The following is a 25,000-nucleotide window of genomic DNA, read 5'->3' as shown; positions in this document are numbered from 1 at the left end:
TTTAAATGCAGGCACGTATTTGAGTTTTGTTTGAAAATACGTAGGCTAATTTTATGGGTGTGCAACTCGTAGACCTCATGCTGTTATATATGAATGTATAGGGGGGGGAAATGTGTTTGAAGAACAGTTTTTAAATCAGTATGTTTAACCATTCTGTTGACTTATAACTCGAACCAGTGTCCTTTTTGCGGTGAGGCGGCATCGCTAACCACTGCACCACCGTGCTGCCAAAACACAAAAAAATGTTTTATTATTTTTTTTATTTAAGTTTTCATCTTGAAGTTTGGTGACTTGTTTCTAAAATGAGCTCATAATAAGAAATAATAATTGTCTGTTTATGTACTTTCATGAAGGCTGTACACATTCAAGGGCCGATCACACTGAAAACCCACTGCTTCAGGTCTGAAAATCACACCAAACTGCCTTTTTGTTGACTGGAAAAGTTGTAGTTCACTGTGCCTTTTTGTTACCGGGCAACCACTGTCAACAGTCCTGCTGCTGGAGTGTGGGATGTAGTGCACTTTTACTGCATATAGTTCACTTTTTTTTCAGCTGGAGGCACAGAGTGAAACACAAATGCAAATGCATTTAATTTATTTTAACATATATATATTTATTTTTTTTAAATATTATTTTGTGTAGTTTACATTATTATTATTTTTTTTATTTGTTTGTCTATTTTACTTTTCTTTCTTAAATGAATAAAACTATATTTATTAATTTATTTTTATAATATTTTGTTTTATTTTTTTATTTTATTTATTTATTACTTTGTTTGTCTATTTTGCTTTTCTTTCTTAATTTATCAAAATTGTATTTGATTAATTATTTATTTATTAATTAATTTTTTTCTTTTTTTAGTTTTATTTTTTAAATATTTAATTTTATTTATTGGTTTGTTTGTCTATTTTTACTTTTCTTTAATAATTCAATAAACCTTTATTTGAATAATTAATAAATTTTTTCAGACATTCATTTATTTTTATATTGTTTTGTTTTGTTTTATTTTACTTTGTTTTTTATTTATTTATTTATTAGTTTGTCTATTTTAATTTTCTTTCATAGTTTATTAAAATTGTATTTGATTAATTAATTCATTTATTTATTTATTTTATTATTTATTTAATTACATTTTGCTTTATTTTTTAATTACTTAATTTATTTATAAGTTTGTTTGTCTATTTTTCTTTATTAATTTAATAAAATAAATTTTAGTCAATCATTCATTAATTTTTACATTATTTTGTTTTATTTTATAATATTTTACTCTGTTTTTATTTAATAATTTATTTATGACTTTGTTTATTTTACTTTCTTTCTTAATTTAATACAATTTTAATTGATTCATTTATTAATTCAGTTATCTGTTTGTTTATTTCTAAATTATTTTGTTTTATTTTACTTAATTTTTTTAATTAGTTCATTAATTTATTTAGTAGTTTGTCTATTTTTCTTTTCATTGATTTATTCAATTTTATATTATTATATATTTTTTTATTATTTTTTTAATTAATTAACTTATTTATTAGTTTGTTTGCCTATTCGACTTCTATATCAATTTAATAACATTTTATTTGATTGATTCATTTATTCATTCATTAATCTGTTTTTATGTTGTTGTTTTTTTATTTTACTTCATTTCTTTAATTAATTAGTTTGTCTATATTACTTTTTTGTAACTTAATAAAATTTTATGTGATTCATTCATTCATGCATTAATTTGTTTGTTTACAAATTCTCATTGGCAAGTACTGGCATGCATAATATGGCGTTTTAAAAGTTTTTGTAATCAAATGGGCATTATAGTAATGCTGGTTCCTTTACAGCATCATTAGCAAATAATAATAAAAAAGTTTTTCAAAAATAAGCTTTAGAAAAAACAAAACAACAAAATATCCTCTGCATGGTTTCTGATTCTTTATATTATTGTGTTAATCCTATCATTTACTGTATATAAGATGCCACCATCAAAGCTCAGATAACATGTCTTATTTTTCCAATGTGGGTTATTGCATGCCAGCGATTGTGTTTGATTTGCAGTGCAAATGTTTTGATTTGTTTTGAAGGGTAAAGGACAGGAAGAATAGAAACTGAGCATTTAGGAAGACGAAAATGACAATCAAGTATATAAAAAAACAAAACAAAACGAGACGAGCGATATGAGATGTTATGAATCTTCTTTAATAAAATCTGTTTGGAGTCAAGCAGGGCGCTCTCTGCTTTTCTCTTTCGAGTGCCGATGCCTATCAGAATCATTCATCCATTTCCAATTCAAATCGGGCCTTTCTCTCCCACATCAGAACCATTGATATTCCCATAATTTGTCTGGCACCAAGGGTCTGCTCTATTTTGCTTGTGTCAAAGGATGTGGGTTTGTGTGTGGAGAGGTTTATCAGTTCGTGTGTGTGTGTGTGTGTGTGTGTGTGTGTGTGTGTGTGTGTGTGTGTGTGTGTGTGTGTGTGTGTGTGTGTGTGTGAGCTGTAGATCTTGTTTTATTAGTATTCAGGACAGGGATTGGAGAAGAAAAAAACAATAATCCAGTGTCCACAAGCTTCTTTTCGTTTATATGTTGAGCTCATCTCTGTTTTGTCCTCTTGTAGTTGTTATTATTGAGTTCATCATTTTTCTAGATTTATTAAAGTGATATGTATTTGTTTGTTTGTTTGTTTGTTTGTTTGTTTGTTACTCTTTTTAGTTCAGTAATTATTTCTTTTTGGACTTTTTAAAATGTTTTTTATTTATTTATTTTATTATTATATTTATTTTTTATTTATAGATTAGGTCAGGTCATATTTATTTATTTATTTATTTATTTATTTATTTATTTATTTATTTATTTATTTATTTATTATGGATTAAGTCAGGTCATATTTATTTATTTACTTATTTATGGGTTTATGTAGGTTATCTTTATTTATTTATGTATTTATTTAGTTTGTCAGTTACTCTTTTTAGTCTGGTCAGTATTTATTTATTTATAGATTAAGTTAAGTGATATTTAATAATCAAATATTTAATGTATTTATTTATGGATAAAGTCAGGCTATATTTATTTATTTGTTTGTTTGCTTGCTTGTTTGTTTATTTGTTACTCTTTTTAGTTAAGTGATTAATATTTATTTATGGATTAGGTCAGGTGATATTTTTATATTATTTAGTCATTTATGGGTTAATGTATGTAATATTTATTTATTTATTTATTTATTTAATTATTTATGGTTTAATGCAGGCTATATTTATTTATTTATTTAATATTTATGGATTAAGTCAGGTGATATTTATTTATTTAGTTATTTATGGGTTAATGTAGGTGATCTTTTTTATTTATGTATTTATTTAATTTGTTTATTGCTCTTTTTAGTTGGGTCAATATTTTTTTGGTTATGGATTAAGTTACGTGATATTTATTAATCAATCATTTTATTTATTTATGGATTAATTCAGGTGATATTTATTTTATTTATTTATTTATTTATTATGGATTAAATCAGTTCATTTTTTTTCATTCATTCATTCAGTCATTCATTCATGTAGACAGTGATGTTAAAAAGATTGAATCATTAGAGATTTTGATTTAAGACATTTTGAATTCATTGTGCAAAATACTAGAAATTAACAGCCCGACCTTAACTATGGATCATAAAAACAATATGTTTAGGAAAACATTTCAGTTTTCTCCTTGACCAGCTCCAACTGCAGATGTTCTAGTGTGTCCTCTTAGTGTGGTCGAGAAGTTTCGGGATCTTCATCCTGATGAAGTGACGGATCTGTTCATGACCACCCGGAGAGTTTCCAGTCTAATCGAGAAACACTTCCAGGCCTCCTCCCTCACTATCTGCATACAGGTATAGTAATGCTAATATTTTATAATAGATTTACCATGTCTTTCATTCTCTGTTTGTGACTATTTATAGAGGTGTTTTATGGAAGCTCAATATGAGGTTTGATTTCATAATTTTTCTTTTTCTTTCTTTCTTTTTTTTCTTTCTTTACTTTTATTTTTGGTTTGTCTGTCCGTCTATCTGTCCACCCGTCTTTCTTTCTTTCTTTCTCTCTTTCTTTCTTTCTTTCTTTCTTTCTTTCTTTCTTTCTTTCTTTCTTTCTTTCTTTCTTTCTTTCTTTCTTTATTTATTTATTTCCAACATTTTAGAATAAATTTGATGTCGTATTTTGCTTGTTTGGGATTTGTTTCATGTTTCAAGACAGACCTACTGACAGCAGAAGAAAAAAAAAGGTTTAATTTGATAAGACAAAAGTGAATCATCAGAATCCTTTGCAGCAGGAGTTGATATAAGATTAGATCTGCTTGCTTTCATGAAATAAGTTAAAAGTCTCTCTAAACAGGCGATGAATCTGAGGTGTTTCATTTTGATATGAAAATAAAAAAAACGTGACAACACAAAATTTTTGTTTCTGTTTTTTTTTTGTATTCTGTTGTATTTTAGTTTAGTTTCGTTTATTTTTGTAATAATTATTTATTTATTTTATTATTTTTGTAATTTAAATTTAAATTTAAATTTAAATTTTTATTATTTATTTATTTATTTATTTAATTAATTAATTAATAATCAGTGATGTTAAAAAGGTAAAATCATTGGCCATTTTGATTTAACATCAATATATATATATATATATATATATATATATATATATATATATATATATATATATATATATATATRTGTATATATATATATATGTRTATATATATATATATATATATATATATATATATATATATATATATATATATATATATATATATATATATATATATATATATATTATGGTCACCAAACAATCATATGAATTATTATAATTGTGCTAATGCCTTAAAAAAAATAATAATAAAATAAATTGTTAACATTTATGATAATTGCATCTGAATTTAAAACATTTTTTTTCTTTCTCTACTGGCAAAAAAAAACTAGTAACAGACCCAAAGAAGTGTGAAAAAAAAAGAAATGAAAAAAAAAGAAAAGAAAAGAAAAGAAAGAAGCACTTTGACATCCATGTGGTCGCGTGAAAGTGCAGCGATTCATTTGAAATTAAAATGCTGTTGAATTATTGACTGAGGTTTTCCTGAAATCCCAACTAATTATCTGCTTCTGTTCCCAATAGGACGGACCTGAGGCGGGACAGACGGTGAAGGTAGGCTCTTAATAAGCTCCCTCTAAATTTATCATGAGGCTTCTGTGACACTTATCGTGTATTAAATAATAATTGTATTTCATTTACAGTCCTGAATCCTTTGAGCATGTCAATTATGCATGTGTCTGCTTTAAATGCTCTGTCCATATCTAGTGGCTGCAGTGACACTCACTGACTGACAAACACGAATGTCCACTTAGCATGTTCCTTAAATATAATGCCTAGTTGTGAACATTTATAATGTTGACTGACTGCAGATCAACTCTGATGCTTCTATTGCTTTAGGACTTGCACTTTTTCACTCACACTTTCACTTAAAGGTGAAAGGTATATTATGGTATTTTTATGCTTTGGAAAGGTAAAAAATTTACACACAACACCTTTAAAGATGTAGCATCTAAGTTTGACACCCAGTGGTTGGGCTAGGTATTGCACTCCTTGTTCAAAACACTTTTTCTCTCTGCCCCTCCTCTTACCAGATTGACGATGCCAACAGAAACATACCTGACTATCAAACCCAAACCATGTCCTAAGTAAAACCAACGACACACGATATAAGAAATATTTCCCATATTTTGTCCTAACCAACACCAGGGACCTCATGTATCAACGCTGTTTACGCACAACTTTGCGTACGCCAGGTTTCACGCTCACGTTTGGATTTACTCTTTCTTTCATTCTTTCATTCTTTTACTTTCTATCACTTCTTATTTTTCATGTTATTTTTTCTTTAGTTGATTTCTTTCTTTTTTTCTTTCTTTCTTTCAATTTTGGTATTTTTGGTTCTATGTAAGTACAGTGCATCAAGAAAGTATTCATAGCGCTTCACTTTTTTCCACAATTTTTTACGGCCATGGCTTAATTTGTGCCGGAACACGCCGAATCCGGCACCTCTGAAATCTGATCTGGCACCTCATTTCACCAATCCCCCTCCTTAACCACCCCAATCCCCCCACCCCCACCCCGAGCTCTTCACTTTTATCCGTGACAGCCATACACCACCAAACCCCCCACCCCACTATCTCTCGACTTTTTCTCCACTATCCCGATCTGTTCCGGTACTTCGCAATTCACAAATAAAAAAAATAAAAAAATGGAATGGAAATCCAAAATGGATTCAATTAATTTATTTTCTCAAATTTCTACACACTATACCCCATAATGACAATGTGAAAAAGATTTTTTGAAATTATTGCAAATTTATTAAAAATAAAAAACCTGAAAAATCACATGTACATCAGTATTCACAGCCTTTGCTCAATACTTAGTTGATGGACCTTTGGCAGAAATTACAGCCTTATGTCGTTTTGAACATGATGCCACATGCTTGGCACACCTGTCTTTGGGAATTTTCGCTCATTCTTCTTCGCAGTGCCTCTCAAGCTCTATCAGGTTGGATGGGAAGCGACGGTGTACAGCCATTTTTAAATCTCTCCAGAGATGTTCAATAGGATTTAGGTCTGGGCTCTGGGTGGGCCACTCAAAGACATTCACCGAGTTGTTGTGAAGTCACTCTATTGATATTTTGGCGGCGTGCTTTGGGTCATTGTCCTGCTGTCTCGCCCCAGTCTGAGGTCAAGAGCACTCTGAAGCAGGATTTCATTCAGGATGTCTCTGTACATTGCTGCATTCATCTTTCCCTCTATCCGGTCTAGTCTTCAAGTTCCTGCTGCTAAAAAACATCCTTCCGCAGCCTTGTGCCTCGAGACAATCTTGTCTTTGAGTTCTACAGGCAATTCCTTTGTCTTCATGCTTGGTTTGTGCTTTGACATGCACTGTCAACCCTGGGACCGTATATAGACAGGTGTATGCCTTTTATGGGGTATTGTGTGTAGAATTATGAGGAAAAAGGCTAACATAAAAAATGTGGGAAAAGTGAAGTGCTATGAATACTTGTCCGGCTTCATCGTATATTTTTGAAATGTTCCAATTTCATTTCATTCGGTTTTTTTCTTTTTTTTTTTTTTTGCATTTTTAAATAATATAATAACGATATAATAGTTTTAGTTATTTTAGTACTTGAACAACAACAACAACACAAATCTCAGTACAATATAACTTTCAGTGCTAAAACTACTAAACTGCTTATATGTATATGTGCCGCAATTTAAATTCTTCATAATAGCTTCATAATCAGAACAAATAAATACAAATTGATGATCCACGATACAACAAATACAGTCTTTTTCAATAGAAAGTTAATAACACACACTGATAAACCGTGCACGGAAACGCAAGACACGTTTATTAAGAACAAAACAAACGACATCAACCTTTATCTGTCTCCGCACAGCTCAGCTCCTGAATTTGAGGGATTTCTGTGGCCTTTCCGCGTTTGCTCTACTACTTTGTGCATATTATCTAATTGAATACATCAGTTACATTGTCTTTCATGTGTGAAGTCATATTTAATTGCATGTGGTAAGGCATATTAATTATGCATGTCTAGCAGCCTGCCTGTGGCCTGAGGTGCGGAGCTGTATTCAAATGGCACTAGTGTTAATTATGTTAATTGCAATGGGATAAGGCTGATTTCCAATCGCTCCTGACAGAATTCCAATGCAAATCGCCGGATTTCTGGAACATGAGCAGCCCATTCTTGTTTAGACATTACAATGTGTTACTTTTGGACAGTTAAGTGGTTTAAAGTGTTAAAGGGGTCATTACTTTTTAAATGATTCATATTAATATTTCGAACTATCTTCATTTGAGAATTGTATATGACTCAATTTAAAATTGCGTGTGTACATGTCATGCATGTACATTAATTTTCCTTAAACTAGAATGACACAACAAATCTCTAATTTACAATATACTGAATCCATTATTATTTTAAAACAATGCAAAATGTTAAAACAAAACAAATGTTAAATGTTTTTAAGCCTTTGTGACCTTCTTTCTTCTGTTGAAAACACAAATTTTACTGGACTTTATAATATTTGCCATCTAAAATCCAAACCTTATTAAATAAATGTTTTATTTATAATGGTTTGTATGTTTAAAGCTACAGAAAAAGCAGGATGTTTTTAATGTTACATGCGTTGAAAGATCAACAGAAGCACCATTAGTCTCTCTTAGCAGTTAAAAACTGATCTTTCAGTTTTCTTCTAGAAAATTTGTAAAGCCACTAAAACTAAAAATTGCTTTCCGTTTGAGTGCTACAGTATTGTAGCACAAGTCTGGAGAGGTCTTAAAATAAATAAGTGGCATGTTTTCCTGAGTCACAGTGCCTGCTCTTTTAGAATGTAAAAGTTATTTTTTTCTTAACAAGCTTGTTTGAGTAAGTATCATAGCGTTTGACTGCTCATCTGGCATCTATTAAAAAAAACAGCCTGTGTTTACAATAATACCTTTTTTTGCTTTGTTTTTTGTTTATTTTCTTTTTCTACTCTTTTTTTGTATTGTTTTGTTTTTCAGTATTTTATTATTTTAGTATTTTGTTTATTTATTTATTTATTTTTTGTTATGTCTGTTTATTGTAGTTTTTGTTTTGTTTGTTGTTCTGTCTGTTTTTTGTTTTGATTACAAAACAAGTTTTTTGTTTTGTTTATTTTGTTGTTTTGCTTTCTTTTTGTTTTGTTCTGTTTTGTTATTTTGTCTGTTTTGTTTTATTTTGCTTGTTTTGTGTTTTGGTTTTTAGCTTTTAGTTTTGTGTGTTTTGTTTGTTTTTGTTTCTTTTATTATGTTTTGTTTCTTTTGTTTTTGTTTTGTTGATGTTGTTGTTTTTGTTTTGCTTTTTTGTTCTGTTTTGTTCTGTTTTTTTTTTTGCTTGTTTTGTGTTTTGTTTTTGTAGTTTTTTTGTTGTTTGTTTTGTTCTGTTTTGTTGTTCTGTCTGCTTTGTTTTGCTTGTTTTGTTTAGTTTATTAGGTTTTATTTGATTTATTTTTGTTCTGTTTATGTTGTTGTTTTGTTTATTTAGTTGTTTTGTTTTGCTTTTTTATTTTGTTCTTTGTTTTGTTTAATTTTTTGTTTAATGGTTGTTTTTGTTTAATTTATTATGTTTTGTTTGTTTTGTTTTGTTTTTATTTTTGTTTTGTTGAGAGCTCAGTGTTCTTTATTAGAGGTCTGGTTTCATGGAATGAAACACTGAAGGCTATTGCATCTGTAATCTACTTTCATTACAAACTGACCATTTATAAAAGGAAAAGTGTGCAACTAATGCCTTGAAAAACTGAAAAAAAAAACTAACCCAGAAAAAAAAAATCATTTGCTCATGTTTTAATAATAGCTAATTATTATTATTATTATTATTATTATTATTATTATTATTATTATGTATTTATTTGTTAGTTTTTTGCTTTTTGTTGTACAGCAAGTCACAACTTAATTAGTTTTAACCGATGCTGCTGTGTGTATTTTGCAAGGAACAAATTATGAATAACTTTATACAGGAAAAAAGAACATGTTTACAGGAAAGGCAAGCAGCAACAACCTGCTAATTGAATTTCCTCAGTCTTCTCACTTATACCCTCATTCATTTGTGGCAAACAGGCAGGACTGAAGTCATTATACAGCTTTCCTCAAGGTCACGTGACTCATCAGGGCGGATTTATGTAAATAGAAGTGGCTGCACACTGAGACCCTTGACACCGAGTAAACATTCCCTCACAATTAACATGCTCAAATAAACAGAGAGTTACTGGTGCTCACACTGTGTACACACTGTGTCTAGTAGAGTAATGTCAACTGGATTTAGTTTAGTTTCGGTTATTTTCGTTCCTACATCTTAGATTTAGTATCCAAAAAGAGTCTGGCAATAAAGTAGTAAAATCAATAAAAGTAAGATATAATCGTATAATTGTATAATTGTAAAATTGTATTCTATATACATACATATATATATATATATATATATATATATATATATATATATATATATATATATATATATATATATATATATATGCATATATATTGTTTATACTAATAGTATTATCTATTATAATTACTTTAACTATTAGAACTAATAATACCGACAGCAGATTTTGTTCTTCTTGGACTTGTGGCTGTTCATCAAGATGACGACAAGGTTAGCTTGAACACGGGTCAACTATGGCTTGTTATTATATGTATATATTATTACAGTATAATGTCTAGGCTGTGTTTTTCAAAAATGGCGCTTCCTTTGTTTTCATTCTTCTTCTTCTGCCCGTGATGTTTCTCTGTAAACCAATAGCATTCATCTGCGCATCTAGCTCCACCTTATGTAACTCTTTGGGCCTGTTGGTACCCTTGTGCTCTATTATAGAGCCAGGCCTAGTGTAATTTCGAGGAATTGCAGTTTCAGTTACTTCCGTATTAGCTTCACAAGGTAGAGCCACTTTATTTTAGCACAATTCCGATGGTATAAAATTTTTTTTTTCACTCTGCATTCTATTTTCTTTGGAAAGGTTTTTCTAACCAAAACAGCCCATTTTATTTATTTATTTTTTCAGTGTTTTATAGTTTTTAGAGTAGATTTTTTTTTAAGAACCCTCCATTAGATTAGAAAGGTTGTTTTTAAGCCAAAAAAGAGGTTGAGCAGCACAATAAATATTCACTAGTGCTTAATGGATGGGTTTGGAAGCTGTTGGTCCTCCTGTCTATTTGTTGGTGTTGTTAATGTTGCTTTTTCCCCTACGTCTCATCTCCCTCATGCTCATTAGCCCCACACAGCACGCGGAGAACATCAATCCTCCACCGCAGAGAAAAACAGCATCGCTGTCATTCGATTAATGGCAATGCTTGAGTTCCAGCTCGCTGCCAAACACCCATTCTAAATCACCACTTCTGCCCACAACACCATCACACAATGCTATTCTGATTCACTCGTCTGGCCGAGGTTTCTTGAGCTCAGCCTTACAGTGGATCTGGGCTGAAGCTGGCCATCCTACCTGGGGTGCATTTCCAAAAACGTTAGCCAACTAAGGTCGCATTTATTTAGTTACTTGTTTGTTTATTTATTGGTTTGTTCATCCATCCATCCATCCATCCATCCATCCATCCATTTATTTATTTATTTATTTATTTATTTATTTATTTATTTATTTATTTATTTATTTATTTATTTATTTATTTATTTATTTATTTATTTATTTATTTATTTATTTATTTATTTATTTATTCATTTATTTATTTAGTCATTTATTTATTTAGTCATTTACTTGTTTTTATTTATTCATTTAGTTGTTTGCTTATTCATTGTTTTGTTCAACTATCCATCTATCTATCCATCTATCAATTGATTTATTTATTTATGTATTATTGATTTTTTTTTTCATTTATTCATTTAGTTGTTCGCTTATTCATTGTTTCATCCATCCATCCATCCATCCATCCATCCATCCATCCATCCATCCACTCATCTGTCTGTCCGTTGTATTTATTTTTTTATTTTTTTATTAATTTATTTTTTTGTTTGTTTGTTTGTTTATTTATTTATTTATTTATTTATTTGTTTGTTTGTTACTTTTATTTATATTTATTTATTTATTTTTGTATTATTCATTTATTTATTTAGTTGTTTTTTTTTGTTTTTTTTATTTATTTATTATTCATTTATTAATTTAGTTGTTTGTTTATTTATTGGTCTGTCCATCCATTTATTTATTTATTTATTTATTTATTTATTTATTTATTTATTTATTTATTTATTTATTTATTTATTTATTTATTCATTCATGTAGTTGTTTGTTTATTTATTGGTCCATTCATCCATTTATTTATTTATTTATTTATTTATTCATGTAATTGTTTGTTTATTTATTGGTCCATTCATCCATCCATCCATCCATTTATTTATTTATTTATTTATTCATGTTGTTGTTTTTTATTTATTGGTACATTCATCCATCCATCCATTTATTATTTTATTTATACATTTTTTATTTAGTTTATTTTTAAGCTCATTAATATCGACGATCTTTCCAAATATAATCAAAACCATGCTTTTTACTCTAGGAGTAATTACTCTAGTTAAAATGAGCTAATAAACACTTTTTGGAAAATTTTGGAACTTCTCTAAGCCACAGACCTACTAGATTAGATATCAGAGAACAATTTACCATATTGAATCAATCCACATTACAGCACCTTTAAAGTTGATATTTACTAGATTGCGTGTGATAATACTTGACAGTTAAACTATGAATGGTGAACTACAGAGTGTTGTACAGTAGTGTTTCTTTGGTATATTTAGAGCAAGCATTTCATCCCACAATGCAGATCAGATTTACTCGTCTGTTGCTGAGCTGTAGTTCATCTGTTTTTCTCGATCTGGGCCGAAGATGGTTCATTTGGAGCAGACAGTTGGGATTTTCATTCAGCACCATCTTGAGGCCAGCTGCCATCTTGCCTGACCAGTTTCTAAATCATGTATAAAATAAGCACCATGAATTATTGATTGCCCCAAAGTCGCACAGTCAGGACAGTTTAGAGGCTGATTTGATGTGCTTTGAAAAATGCCCCCAAACAGAGCTGGTGTAAAATGGGGAAAAACGATTGTGAGTTGTCCCTGCAGAGCCTCTTTTAATCTTTATTTTTATTTGCCAATTTAATATCGCAAGCTATTTTTCAGCTGGTGTGTGCCTGCAATAAGATGGTGCAGATTGTCAATACAAACGTGGTCAAAGAGAAATGGATTTCTTTTTCTCCTCTTTTTTCTCTAGACGAACCTTGTGCCCATAAAGCAGTAGTACATTGCTTCAAAATAAGCATATAAACATCAGGTATAATTACACAAAAAATGTATTGTTGAGAAATTATTCATTCATACCAAGGGGGCATTTATTTAATAAGCATCACACCATTCTTTATAAATAATTCTAATATCTTCCAATCTATCAATCAATCAATCAATCAATCAAGAAAAATTATATATATATATATATATATATATATATATATATATATATATATATATATATATATATATATATATATATATATATATATATATATATATATATATATGTTGTGCACATTGAATCTGACTGCAAATGTATTGATGAATAAATAAATGAATCATTTATCCTTAGTTTAAATTTCTGATTAAAGTTACCTCATTCATTCATTCATCACCCCACAATGTAATAAAATAATCAATTAAATCAAATAGTACAGGCAACCCATTACTTGCTAAATTACAAGAAATTGTAGACTATGCTTTTCTTTTCTTCTTTTATCCTCTTCCGTTTTATTTTGTTCCCTCCCCCCATTGGGTTGTGACAATATAGTGTTCAGTAAGTTGTACTACAGTGTAAATTAGGCTTCATAAAAGCTTTAGGGAATACAATTGCTCACTACAATGTCAATGTTACATAGACTATTTTGCCAATAGGCAGCGATTATGTACAAAACAGAAACCTGTCCTAAATGAACGAATGAATGGATAAATAAATGAAAGTAAAAATAAATGAATAAATGATTAAAGAAAACAGACAAACAAATAAACAAACAAACGGACGAACAGACAGACAAAAAATAAATAAATGAATGACTAAATGAATTTAAATAAATACATAAAAATGCAAATAAATAAATGGATGGATAGACCAATAAATTAACAAACAAGTAAATAAATGTAAATAAGTAAAAATGAATAAATGAAAATTAATAAATGAATGAATGAATAGATAAGTGGATGGATAGATAAAAATAGTTAGTGAATGATTGAAGTAACATAAAAAACAAAATAAATAAATAAATAGATGCATGGATGGATGGATGGATGAATGAATGGATGGATGGACAAAAAATAAATATAAATAAATGAACGAATGTAAATAAATAAACAAATAAATGGGTGGATAAATGAATGAATGAATGAATGAATGAAAATAAACAAAAAAATAAAAATTAAAGAGAGAAAATAAATAAAAATAAATAAATAAATAAAAAGATGGATGGATGGTTGAACCTATAAATAAACAAACAAACAATGTAAATAAATAAGCAAATGAATGAATGAATGAATGAATGATAAATAAATAAATAAATAAATAAATAAATAAATAAATAAATAAATAAATAAATAAATAAATAAATAAGTAGGAAGGATGGATGGATGGATGAATGGATGGATGAATCAACAAATAAACAAACAAACAAATTAATGTAAATGAATGAATGAATGAATGAATGAATGAATGAATGAATGAATGAATGAATGAATGAATGAATGAATGTAAATAAACAAACTGTATGTCTGTGGACCACATGGGATATAACACAAAGCCCACACTACAGCAAATCCAACTCCAAGTGTTCTTAAAACAGACTTGCGCACTTTTCATAATTCATAAACTAATTTAGAACATAGAGTTATTCTAAATTAGAGCGCTGCCTAGTTCCTTTATGAAAACAGATTATTGCTTGCATATAGCGCATCTGCTATGCTAAAGCATTGGGCTCCATTCATCACTCGCATTATTACAATCAGGTGCTCAGAGCCGGCAGTACAAGGAAGACAAAAAATAAATAAATAAATAAAATGGATCTATGATTGAATAAAGGAGCGGCACTCTATAGAAACCAATACATCTTTTTTTTTTACTAACCTCTCAGCCTGGAGCTATATGAAGACAGAAGACAGATCAAGTATTCATGCAGTGAAATTGGCTTCCCGTATACTCGGTCTAGCAGAAAACTGCGCAGTGACTTAAGAACTTAGTCATTTGTCTTGCTTTTGGATGGTTATTTATCTTGCCTGCAGTTTGTGATGCTTCGCAGTTAAAAATCTCCTGAGCATATTCGTCATTACTAGCAGAAATGAGTTGTGTTTGGACTGTTTGCCGTTGCATGATGGATGCCGAAGTTGTTCCATCATCATTTGTGAGCGAAGATGTTGTCGTTTTGAGACTTTAGGGTTTTCAGATGCTTTCTTTGCATTGCTAATCTTAGTAAATATCTCTGTGCAGTACACTACTTTCACTCAAGAAATGACTTTTGCTGTTTGTTTAATCTACCTTTTAAAAATTAAATTGTTGGGGGGAAATCTTAATTGTCTTAATAATCTGCATTTTAAGTTAAGTGTTAATAATAATAATAATAATAATAATAATAATAATAATAATAATAATGCATTTGTATTATTACAGAAGAGGACTAAAGCAAAACGTTGTTATAAAGAAAATAAATAAAAGAAAACCATCTCAATATTTGGGCCAAGCTATAAATTAAATTAAATTAAATTAAATTAAATTAAATTAAATTAAATTAAATTAAATTAAATTAAAATTAATTTATTTATTTTTTAATATTCTTGAAATGTAAGTCGTTGTAAAATGAGAAAAGAAAATGTCACATTTAGAGGTAAAAAAGTTTAAAGGCATGTTTAAAGTCATGCATTTTACTTATTTAAAATGAGCTTAAACAAAACAATTCTTAAGTTGTTTTTTTAGGGCAACATAATTGTTTTATGTTGAATTTGCTTAAATGTGTAAAAACTATTAACTTAACCTAATCAATTATTATTATCATTATTATTATTATTATTATTATTATTATTATTATTATTATTACTATTATTATTATTATTATTATCATTATTATTATTATTATTATTAGCAGTATAGTGGCGCAGTGGGTTGCACAATCTTCTCACAGCAAGAAGGTTGCTGGTTTGAGCCCCGGCTGGGTGATTTAGCATTCTGTCTCTGAGTTTGCATGTTCTCCCCGTGTTCGTGTGGGTTTCCTCCAGGTGCTCCGGTTTCTCCCAAAGACATGCGCTTTAGGTGAATTGAATAAGCTAAATCTGCTATGTATGAGTGTGAATGAGTGTGTATGGATGTTTCCCAGTACTGGGTTGCGGCTGGAAGGGCATCCGCTGTGTAAAACATATGGGGTATAAGGTGGCTGTTCATTCCACTGTAGCGGCCCCAGAATAATAAAGGGACTGAGCCAAAAAGAAAATTTGAAGAATTTTAAGATTTGGACCAAGCAATAATAAAACAATCTTGCAATTAAAGTCATCCTAATATGAAAAAAAAAAATGTAATTTTTAAAAAAAAAGAAAAATACATTTCGTCTTTGAGTTGCAAAAAATAAAAAACTGAAATTTAGAGAAAAAAAAAACTCATTGAATTTCAAAAATAAAGTTGTTTAAAATATTGAGAATAAAAATGTTGTGAATAAACTCATTAAATTATGTTTTGAGATAAAGAAACCATTACATTTTGAGAAAAAAATATATTTTTTTATTTTTATTTACTTATTTTTTTGTAAAAACTGACATTTACGGAACAAATGTATATATTCTGCATGTGTTTTAGCAACATTTGACTTAATTTATATACAGCACAATAATAATAATAATAATAATAATAATAATCATCATCGACATCATCATCATAATAAAAATAATAATAACAATAATAAGAGCTGAATGCAATGTAACATGTATTATTATTATTGTTGGTGTTATTATTATTATTATTATTATTTATTATTATTTTGATTATTATTATTATTATAGCAAACCCTCTTTAAGTTACCTTTTAATTAAATGAACCTGATTTTATTTGCATTAATTTCACTTAAACGCACAGCTAAAAATACCTTTGGCGATATGAAACAAACCACCTCCAGAGATCATCTCATTTTGGCACGTCGTCTAACTCTGTTTGTAGTGTTCGCATTTATGCCAAGAGTCTTGTGATCTTTTCATAATCCTTTAACATGAACCATCTGAGCCTTTTACTCTGCCCAGATCTTTTCCGACTGAGCTCTTCGCAGTGTTTTCAGAGATTGCCTTCCATTTTGCCAAACAAGAGGTATATTTGAACACATTACACAATTTCAGCTCCTATAATTTTAAGATGTTAGTTATGTCAAGAGCAGGTCTGGGCATGACCCAAAAAATGTTTTCCAGCTAAGCAAAGTTATTAGATTTTTTTTTTTTCTTATTCAAATATTTCCCAAATGAAAGTATTTATTATAATTTTTTGCAGTATTTTATTTCTTATTTTTTATTCTGGCAAAGGTCTTATTTATTTTGGTTCAGCTAGAATAAAAGCAGCTTTTATTATTATTATTTTTTTAATAATGTCATGATCAATATTATTAGCCCCCTTAACAAACTATCGTTATACATTACTGTTATACAATACCTACCGTTATACAAAACAAACTGCCGTTATGCAATCCCTAATTAACCTATTTTTTCTAATTTAAACGTATTATATATATATATATATATATATATATATATATATATATATATATATATATATATATATATATATATATATATTAGGGATTGAACGACTTCAGGTGAAGTCTACTTTTAAATTATTAAAGTCGAAGTTGACTAGTCGCCAGTTATGTCGCCAGTGATGTCATCAATAAAACACCACGCCACAATTTGCTATTTTTTTTTTTAGGAAATACAAATATCCATGCTGTTTGACAGCTCATATTATGTTGCAAAAGCAATTCAACATTACCAATAGCTAATTTTAGCGGAAAACTAATGCATTGTCAACACTGTTCATTTTGTTAATCACGCAACATTAGCACACGTTAATTTTAAAGCAAAATAAATGCAGTCAACACACTGATCATGGCTCATACTGCTAAAATGTGTCACGGTCAGCTACTAACAAGCTCAGATGGATCCAAGTGCAAGTGAGTTTAATAAACAAAGTCAATAATACAAGGTGCAAACAAGTTCAACAAATCCAGCGTCTGGGTTAGGGATAGTCGCCGAATCAGGAAACAAACAAGAAGTTCAAAAAGGTCCTGTCAACAAAGGTCCTGACAAGACACAGAGATTATTGACCTTATTCTAAAATGCGGAAGTGCTCCTGTTTTTGCGATTGTCTTAGAACTTCCGATTCAGTCGCCTGCGGGAGAAACGACTAGGAATAATAAACGGCAAAAAACGGTCAAACTACTTGCTCTACAAACAAATGTTTGCATGACTATAGAGACCAAATAGAATAATTTAACAAGGAAATATCAGTTTGCAACATCAAACAGCGAAACGAGCAGTTTTTAATGTCTAAAAATGAATGGAAGCGAATGAGACCGGAAGTCTTGCGCCAAAAAGATTCAAATGGCAGCTAACAATGAATCACTAAACTGAGTACAAACAGCTGCGGCTGCTGATTAGCACAGCTGATCCATGTTTGGCGAGTTCACGTGATCAACACACATACACACAACGAAAGCACGTGGAGGATTGCAAAACAATCCCACGTGACAACAACAAACATGATAGAAGAGCGTATGCACCTACAACCTAACAAAATCAAACAATAATAGTGTAGCGAGGAGACTGACACGGAGGGATCCATTATGCAGTATTTATTGATCACGCTCTCATTCAAATACACAATATGCACAAAGGTGCAAACACACATCAACAGTAGTATTAAAGGTTTCAAGGCTGGCGGCAAACAGACACAGAGTGATTTACCAGGCATGGGTCAAAGGCAGGCAGCGAGTATCAGAGTCCGTGTATCAGGCTTGGGTCGTGGGCAGGCAGCGAGTATCAGCGTCCGTGTATCAGGCTTGGGTCGTAGCCAGGTAGCGAGTATCAGAGTCCGTGTATCAGGCTTGGGTCGTGGGCAGGTAGCGAGTATCAGAGTCCGTGTATCAGGCTTGGGTCGTGGGCAGGTAGCGAGTATCAGAGTCCGTGTATTAGGCTTGGGTCGTGGGCAGGTAGCGAGTATCAGAGTCCGTGTATCAGGCTTGGGTCGTGGGCAGGTAGCGAGTATCAGAGTCCGTGTATTAGGCTTGGGTCGTGGGCAGGTAGCGAGTATCAGAGTCCGTGTATCAGGCTTGGGTCGTGGGCAGGTAGCGAGTATCAGAGTCCGTGTATCAGGCTTAGGGAGTGGGCAGGTAGCGAGTATCAGAGTCCGTGTATCAGGCTTGGGTCGTGGGCAGGTAGCGAGTATCAGAGTCTGTGTATCAGGCTTGGGTCGTGGGCAGGCAGCGAGTATCAGAGTCCGTGTATCAGGCTTGGGTCGTGGGCAGGTAGCGAGTATCAGAGTCCGTGTATTAGGCTTGGGTCGTGGGCAGGTAGCGAGTATCAGAGTCCGTGTATCAGGCTTGGGTCGTGGGCAGGTAGCGAGTATCAGAGTCCGTGTATCAGGCTTGGGTCGTGGGCAGGCAGCGAGTATCAGAGTCCGTGTATCAGGCTTGGGTCGTGGGCAGGTAGCGAGTATCAGAGTCCGTGTATCAGGCTTGGGTCGTGGGCAGGTAGCGAGTATCAGAGTCCGTGTATTAGGCTTGGGTCGTGGGCAGGTAGCGAGTATCAGAGTCCGTGTATCAGGCTTGGGTCGTGGGCAGGTAGCGAGTATCAGAGTCCGTGTATCAGGCTTGGGTCGTGGGCAGGTAGCGAGTATCAGAGTCCGTGTATCAGGCTTGGGTCGTGGGCAGGTAGCGAGTATCAGAGTCCATGTATCAGGCTTGGGTCGTGGGCAGGTAGCGAGTATCAGAGACCGTGTATAAGGCTTGGGTCGTGGGCAGGTAGCGAGTATCAGAGTCCGTGTATCAGGCTTGGGTCGTGGGCAGGTAACGAGTATCAGAGTCCTTGTATCAGGCTTGGGTCGTGGGCAGGTAGCGAGTATCAGAGTCCGTGTATCAGGCTTGGGTCGTGGGCAGGTAGCGAGTATCAGAGTCCTTGTATCAGGCTTGGGACGTGGGCAGGTAGCGAGTATCAGAGTCCGTGTATCAGGCTTGAGTCGTGGGCAGGTAGCGAGTATCAGAGTCCGTGTATCAGGCTTGGGTCGTGGGCAGGTAGCGAGTATCAGAGTCCGTGTATCAGGCTTGAGTCGTGGGCAGGTAGCGAGTATCAGAGTCCGTGTATCAGGCTTGGGTCGTGGGCAGGTAGCGAGTATCAGAGTCCGTGTATCAGGCTTGGGTCGTGGGCAGGCAGAAGGCGAAGCAGAGTCAGAAACGAGCTGGAGTAATATACAAGAGATCAGGCAGGAAATAACGCTCAGCAATGCTGGCCGGGGCTAAACAAGACTTCGCACTGACTGAGTGTTTGAGTGCGGCTTATAAAGGGTACGTGGGTCGTTAACTGGATTCAATTCAGGTGTGTGCACAATCAGTCTAGGTGGATGATGTAATGCTTAGAAATCCGGGGATGGCGGTCTCTGCTGGCCAGCGAGGGGAATGACTGGGACCGAGTCGGTGACAAATAGACATATTTCGAGCAAAAGTAATACGTACATTGTCAGCACACAATCCATCAAACATCAATTCATGGCAAGTTAATGCATGACAGCATAAAGCGAAATCTTTTGATCTTGCGAAATTGACTTGGCTTATTATGTGGTCTTGTTATGTGGTATAATGTTTATATGTACACGGGGCTAATAATTCAGTAGGGCTAATAATTCTAACTTCAGCTGTTAAATGCTGCTGGATGAGTCAGGGCTCTAATAGGTAGTTTGGGCTGTGAGCCTTCATTGCTTTTGACCCTTTATGTCTTAATTGGAGGCCAGCTGTTTGTGACAAAATGCATTTGTCTCCCTGTCTGACTGGATTTGCACCTAAACAATATAAATAGCAGTTTCGGCCATTTTGCTCACTTGCTCATCGTCAGAGGCTAATTAAAAGACATCTGTTTTCATTAGAAGATCTGGGTACTTGCAGACCTTTTATACGAGTAGAATTTGGCTGCAGCTGCAGATTTGTTTTTTTTTCCTCCTCTTGTTCTGTTTGTGTAAATGAAGCTTGAAGTAAAGTACTTTAAGTTCATATGGTTGGCTGAAATCTGAATTACCAGTATGATGAGTTATGAGAGGATCAACACCTGAGACACTGATATTAAAGTGTGACTTGGACCATAGAGGAAAAACTGATTATTAAAGAAAATAGGTTCTGGTTTGAGTTCTTTCATTCAACCTTCAGCAGAATGATGCTTATTATGCTGGGGAAAATATATTTATATAAGAGAAAAGTTTTGCCTCCTTACTGATTCCTTTTTTTTATGTTTGTCATACCTCAACATTTCAGCAGATCATCATACATATTTAAATAAAACTAATGGATAAAGCAAGTAAACACATCATGCAGTTTTTAAATTATTATTTTTGTCATGAAGGGAAATCAAAATCCAAAACTACATAGCCTTGTGTAAAAAAGTCCCCCACACCTATCTTTAATTAATTAATTCATTCATTCATTCATTCATTCATTCATTCATTCATTCATTCATTCATTCGTTTTCTTGTCGGCTTAGTCAGTTTATTAATCCGGGGTCGCCACTGCGGAATCAACCGCCAACTTATCCAGCATGTTTTTACACAGCGGATGCCCTTCCAGCCGCAACCCATCTCTGGAAACATTCACACACTCATTCATACACACACTCATACACTACGGACAATTTAGCCTACCCAGTTCACCTGTACCGCATGTCTTTGAACTGTGGGGTTAACCGGAGCACCCGGAGGAAACCCATGCAAATGCAGGGAGAACATGCAAACTCCACACAGAAAAGCCAAGGTTTGAGCCGAGGTTCGAATCAGCGACCCAGCGGCCTCCTTGCTGTGAGGCGACAGCACTACCTACTGCACCACTGCGTAGCCTTCCTTCAACTCACACATTAGTAAAAAAATAAATAAATGTTTAGCCACAGCCAGGCCTGGGGCCTCATGTATGAAGACTTGCATTAAATTAATACTAAAACTTATTTATTAAAGCGTATGGACAAAGCTGTAAATGTGTCGAATCCCAAGCATATTCTCTTTGTACATCCGAATTAACGTGAAACTGAGCGCAACATGCACGAGCGCAAAACCCCTCCTTGCTACCTCCCCCTAATAAATATGGTAATGACTTTGGCAAAACCAAACAAAAAAGCAATGGCAAGAGCGAGCAAGAAGAGAAACTTCACAGAATGTGAATTGGAGGTGCTCCGGTCGAAGGTAGACCAGAGAAAAACAGTGTTATTTGCAAGTTTGTCCTCCGTAATAACAAAAGAAAAGAAATAGAGTGGGAGAGTTTCTTCGTGGGTGTTTTGTTTTTTTCTGAACGCTTCCTTATTGTACATATTGCGACTTCCTGATGCCTCCTATAAGACGCTAGAGAGGCAGTGAGGGTCCTTTGAATTTGTGACGCGCTGGTGGCTTTAGACAGACACACTGAGCTCAAGATGTTTTAAGGAAAACTTTATGTAAACTTGAAGCATGACAAACAATACAGCAATTTGTGAGTTGAATACCTTTTTTGTATGGAGCCGATTATTGCGTTGTAGTGATGGTGGTTGCGTGTGTCGTTGCGTTGCGGTGCCGTTTTGCGTCAACCAAAATTACGGCTACCCCACTCTCCTTCTCTCCTCTTCACCTGTTTGATTGTGCAACCGCTTTATATGTTCTAGCAGGTGCCAGTTATGCCCACGTGACCAAAACATAAAACGTCACTGCCAAACCCAAAACTAATCAGTATACAAATAAACATTATAATTAAATGAAAAGTAATATGGCTCCTATAGTACAAGTAGCTAAAACTTGCTTATTTAGAAGTGGGAACTGGCGGATTTGCAACAGCTTTAATCATAAGGTAAACACAAAACAAAAGTTTCCATCTGGAGCTTCTCTACGGGACTCGACACTTGCTCCATCAGGCTCGCTGCTCTCTGCTCGCGCCACCCACACTCATCACAACTACCAATCACAAAGCTAGCATTATTTAGCGAGTTGTTTGTGTTGGCGTTAGCTAGTTAGCGTTAGCTAGTTCTAGAGAATGCGATTAAATCCGAAAACGTAGTCAAAATCGGACGAAGGCTTTTTTTTCTGCACGGCTTTTGTAAATCGTTGCTTGGGTTTAGGGAAGGAGGAGGAGGAGGGTGGCTGGCCGCCCAGTCAATCCTTCAGTCAATCAGCCATTTAGTCAGTCGGACAGACGCTCGCTCGACAGCGGCCTACAACGACTTTTTGCGCGAGAACAGCGCGGGCGCGAACGGCGTGAAAAAGACATGAAAAAGGGCGCACATCGCCCTCTCGTGGATTCGCGAAAACAAAAACTGCACAAATACGTACCTCCCTGGACGTATTTCACAGTCTCCAGAAACTTCTGCAGGGCTACGTTTCCAGAATGAGCCTGGGTTGGAAAAAAGCAGGAAAAAAAAGGGTTTTGTGATCCACAAAAATGTTAAAGTCATTTAAGAATGTTATGGCTGACAGTAAACGATAGATTTCCACTTTTTCGGGTACAATGTTCCATTCATATGTGGTCTGTTGCTTCGGTTTTGTTGCTTAAATTACATGTGTAGAATTGAGACTATTAAATCATACAGAAGGTAATCCACGTTCTTTATCGTCTAATATGAATTGTGGTGAATGTTATACTGTGACCCCAGAGTTGTGTCTGTATTTCACTGCACCTCGTCACGTTGCTCTTAAAATCAGCCGTTTTATCCTTCCAATTTTCTGCACTATTCATCTGGTGGCCCTTTGCCACTCGCTCTGCTCTACTGAGCTTTCCTTCTCCATGCTAAGCGCCCTTTAAAAAGTCTGCTTGATCAAATGGCTTCGTGTGTGTGTGTGAGAGGTATGTGAGAGTGTGTGGTGTGTGAGATTGAATGTGTGTAAATATATGTTTGCTGTGTACTGTATGTGTGTTGTCTGTATTTGTTTGAGTGAGGTATAGCGTATGTGACTGTGTGTCTGTATGAGCCTGCATGTTAGAGAGAGTATGTGTGTCTGTATGTGTTTTAAGGGAGGTGTACTGTAAGAGTGTGTGTGTGTGTGTGTGTGCTGCTTTCCTTCATACTTTCCTCAAGGTAGATGAGTTTAATAATGCAGACATTATGCAAATGTACTCATTAAATAGAAAATGCAGCGCAACAAAGCAGATGCCTCCAAACATGTTATCTTGTTTGTAGCATTTATAAATACTTATTCACCAAGCCTGAGCTGTTTATCACAACAGACTAATGAAAAATGAATTCAAAAGCTCTGTAATTGGGTTATTACACCCTGCTAGAGTTCAGCGCGGTGAAGAAAAACACCAAAATAGTCAGCAGTCCGAACAGCTGATGATAATATTTTTGCTTTATCATGTGGTTTTGATGTATAGTTGAAGTCAAAATGATTAGCCCTCCTGTGATATTGTTTCTTCTGGAGAAAGTCTTATTCGTTTTATTCTGAATAGAATGAAATCAATTTATATTAAACCCTTTTAAGTTCAATACACTCTCAAAAATAAAGGTACACGAGCTGTCTACCACTAGGGTGGTACCCAGGGTCGGATCAGCTTTCACTGCTACACATATGATACTCAATTATATATTTCAACTAAACCTGATGAGATGTCTGAACTGTCTAATGCCGAGTTCAGACTGCATGATTTTCAAAGTAGTCGTGTCACAGATGTTTTAACACTGTGTGACTATCAGGGCTTGCGTTTCGTCGCTGCTTTGTTTACACTGCAAGATGGATCGGCAACAGGGACTTTCACTTCGCATGACTTTACAATAAAAAGAATCGCTGACAACTTTGTCCAACTTCGTCGGGCCCACGGAAGAAGGAATGACTGGGATGTAGTTCAACAGATGATTCATTGGAAAATCTACCTTCTGCCACTTTTTTAAATGATCAACTAGAAGTCCAGTTATTGTTTGTTGCAACAAAACTTTTATCGACCACAAGACTTTTGTCAGGTTTAGTATCTTATAAAAATATCCAGTCAAATATTATTTACTGTCATCATGGCAAAGATCAAATAAATCAGTTGTTAGAAATAAGTTATTAAAACTATTGTGCTTAGAAATGTGTTGAAAAAAAATCATGGTTCCTTACAACAGAAATTGGAGAAAAAAATAAACAAGGAGACAAATAATCCAGAAGTGCTAATAATTCTGACTTCAACTGCATGTCACGCTAAAGATAGGATCTTGCTGATTGCTTTTGTC

General features: G+C 33.2%; 1 pseudogene; it reads left to right on the top strand.

The window, feature by feature from the left end:
- LOC137490698 (bis(5'-adenosyl)-triphosphatase-like) overlaps window positions 1–25,000 on the top strand; it is a 322,802-nt pseudogene that overhangs the window by 188,915 nt on the left and 108,887 nt on the right.

This window comes from Danio rerio, chromosome 11 (assembly GCF_049306965.1).
Source record: "Danio rerio strain Tuebingen ecotype United States chromosome 11, GRCz12tu, whole genome shotgun sequence".
Taxonomy (NCBI): Eukaryota; Metazoa; Chordata; class Actinopteri; order Cypriniformes; family Danionidae; genus Danio; species Danio rerio.
The sequence above is the reverse complement of the archived record's forward strand: the minus strand, read 5'-3'. Positions and strand labels throughout refer to the sequence as shown.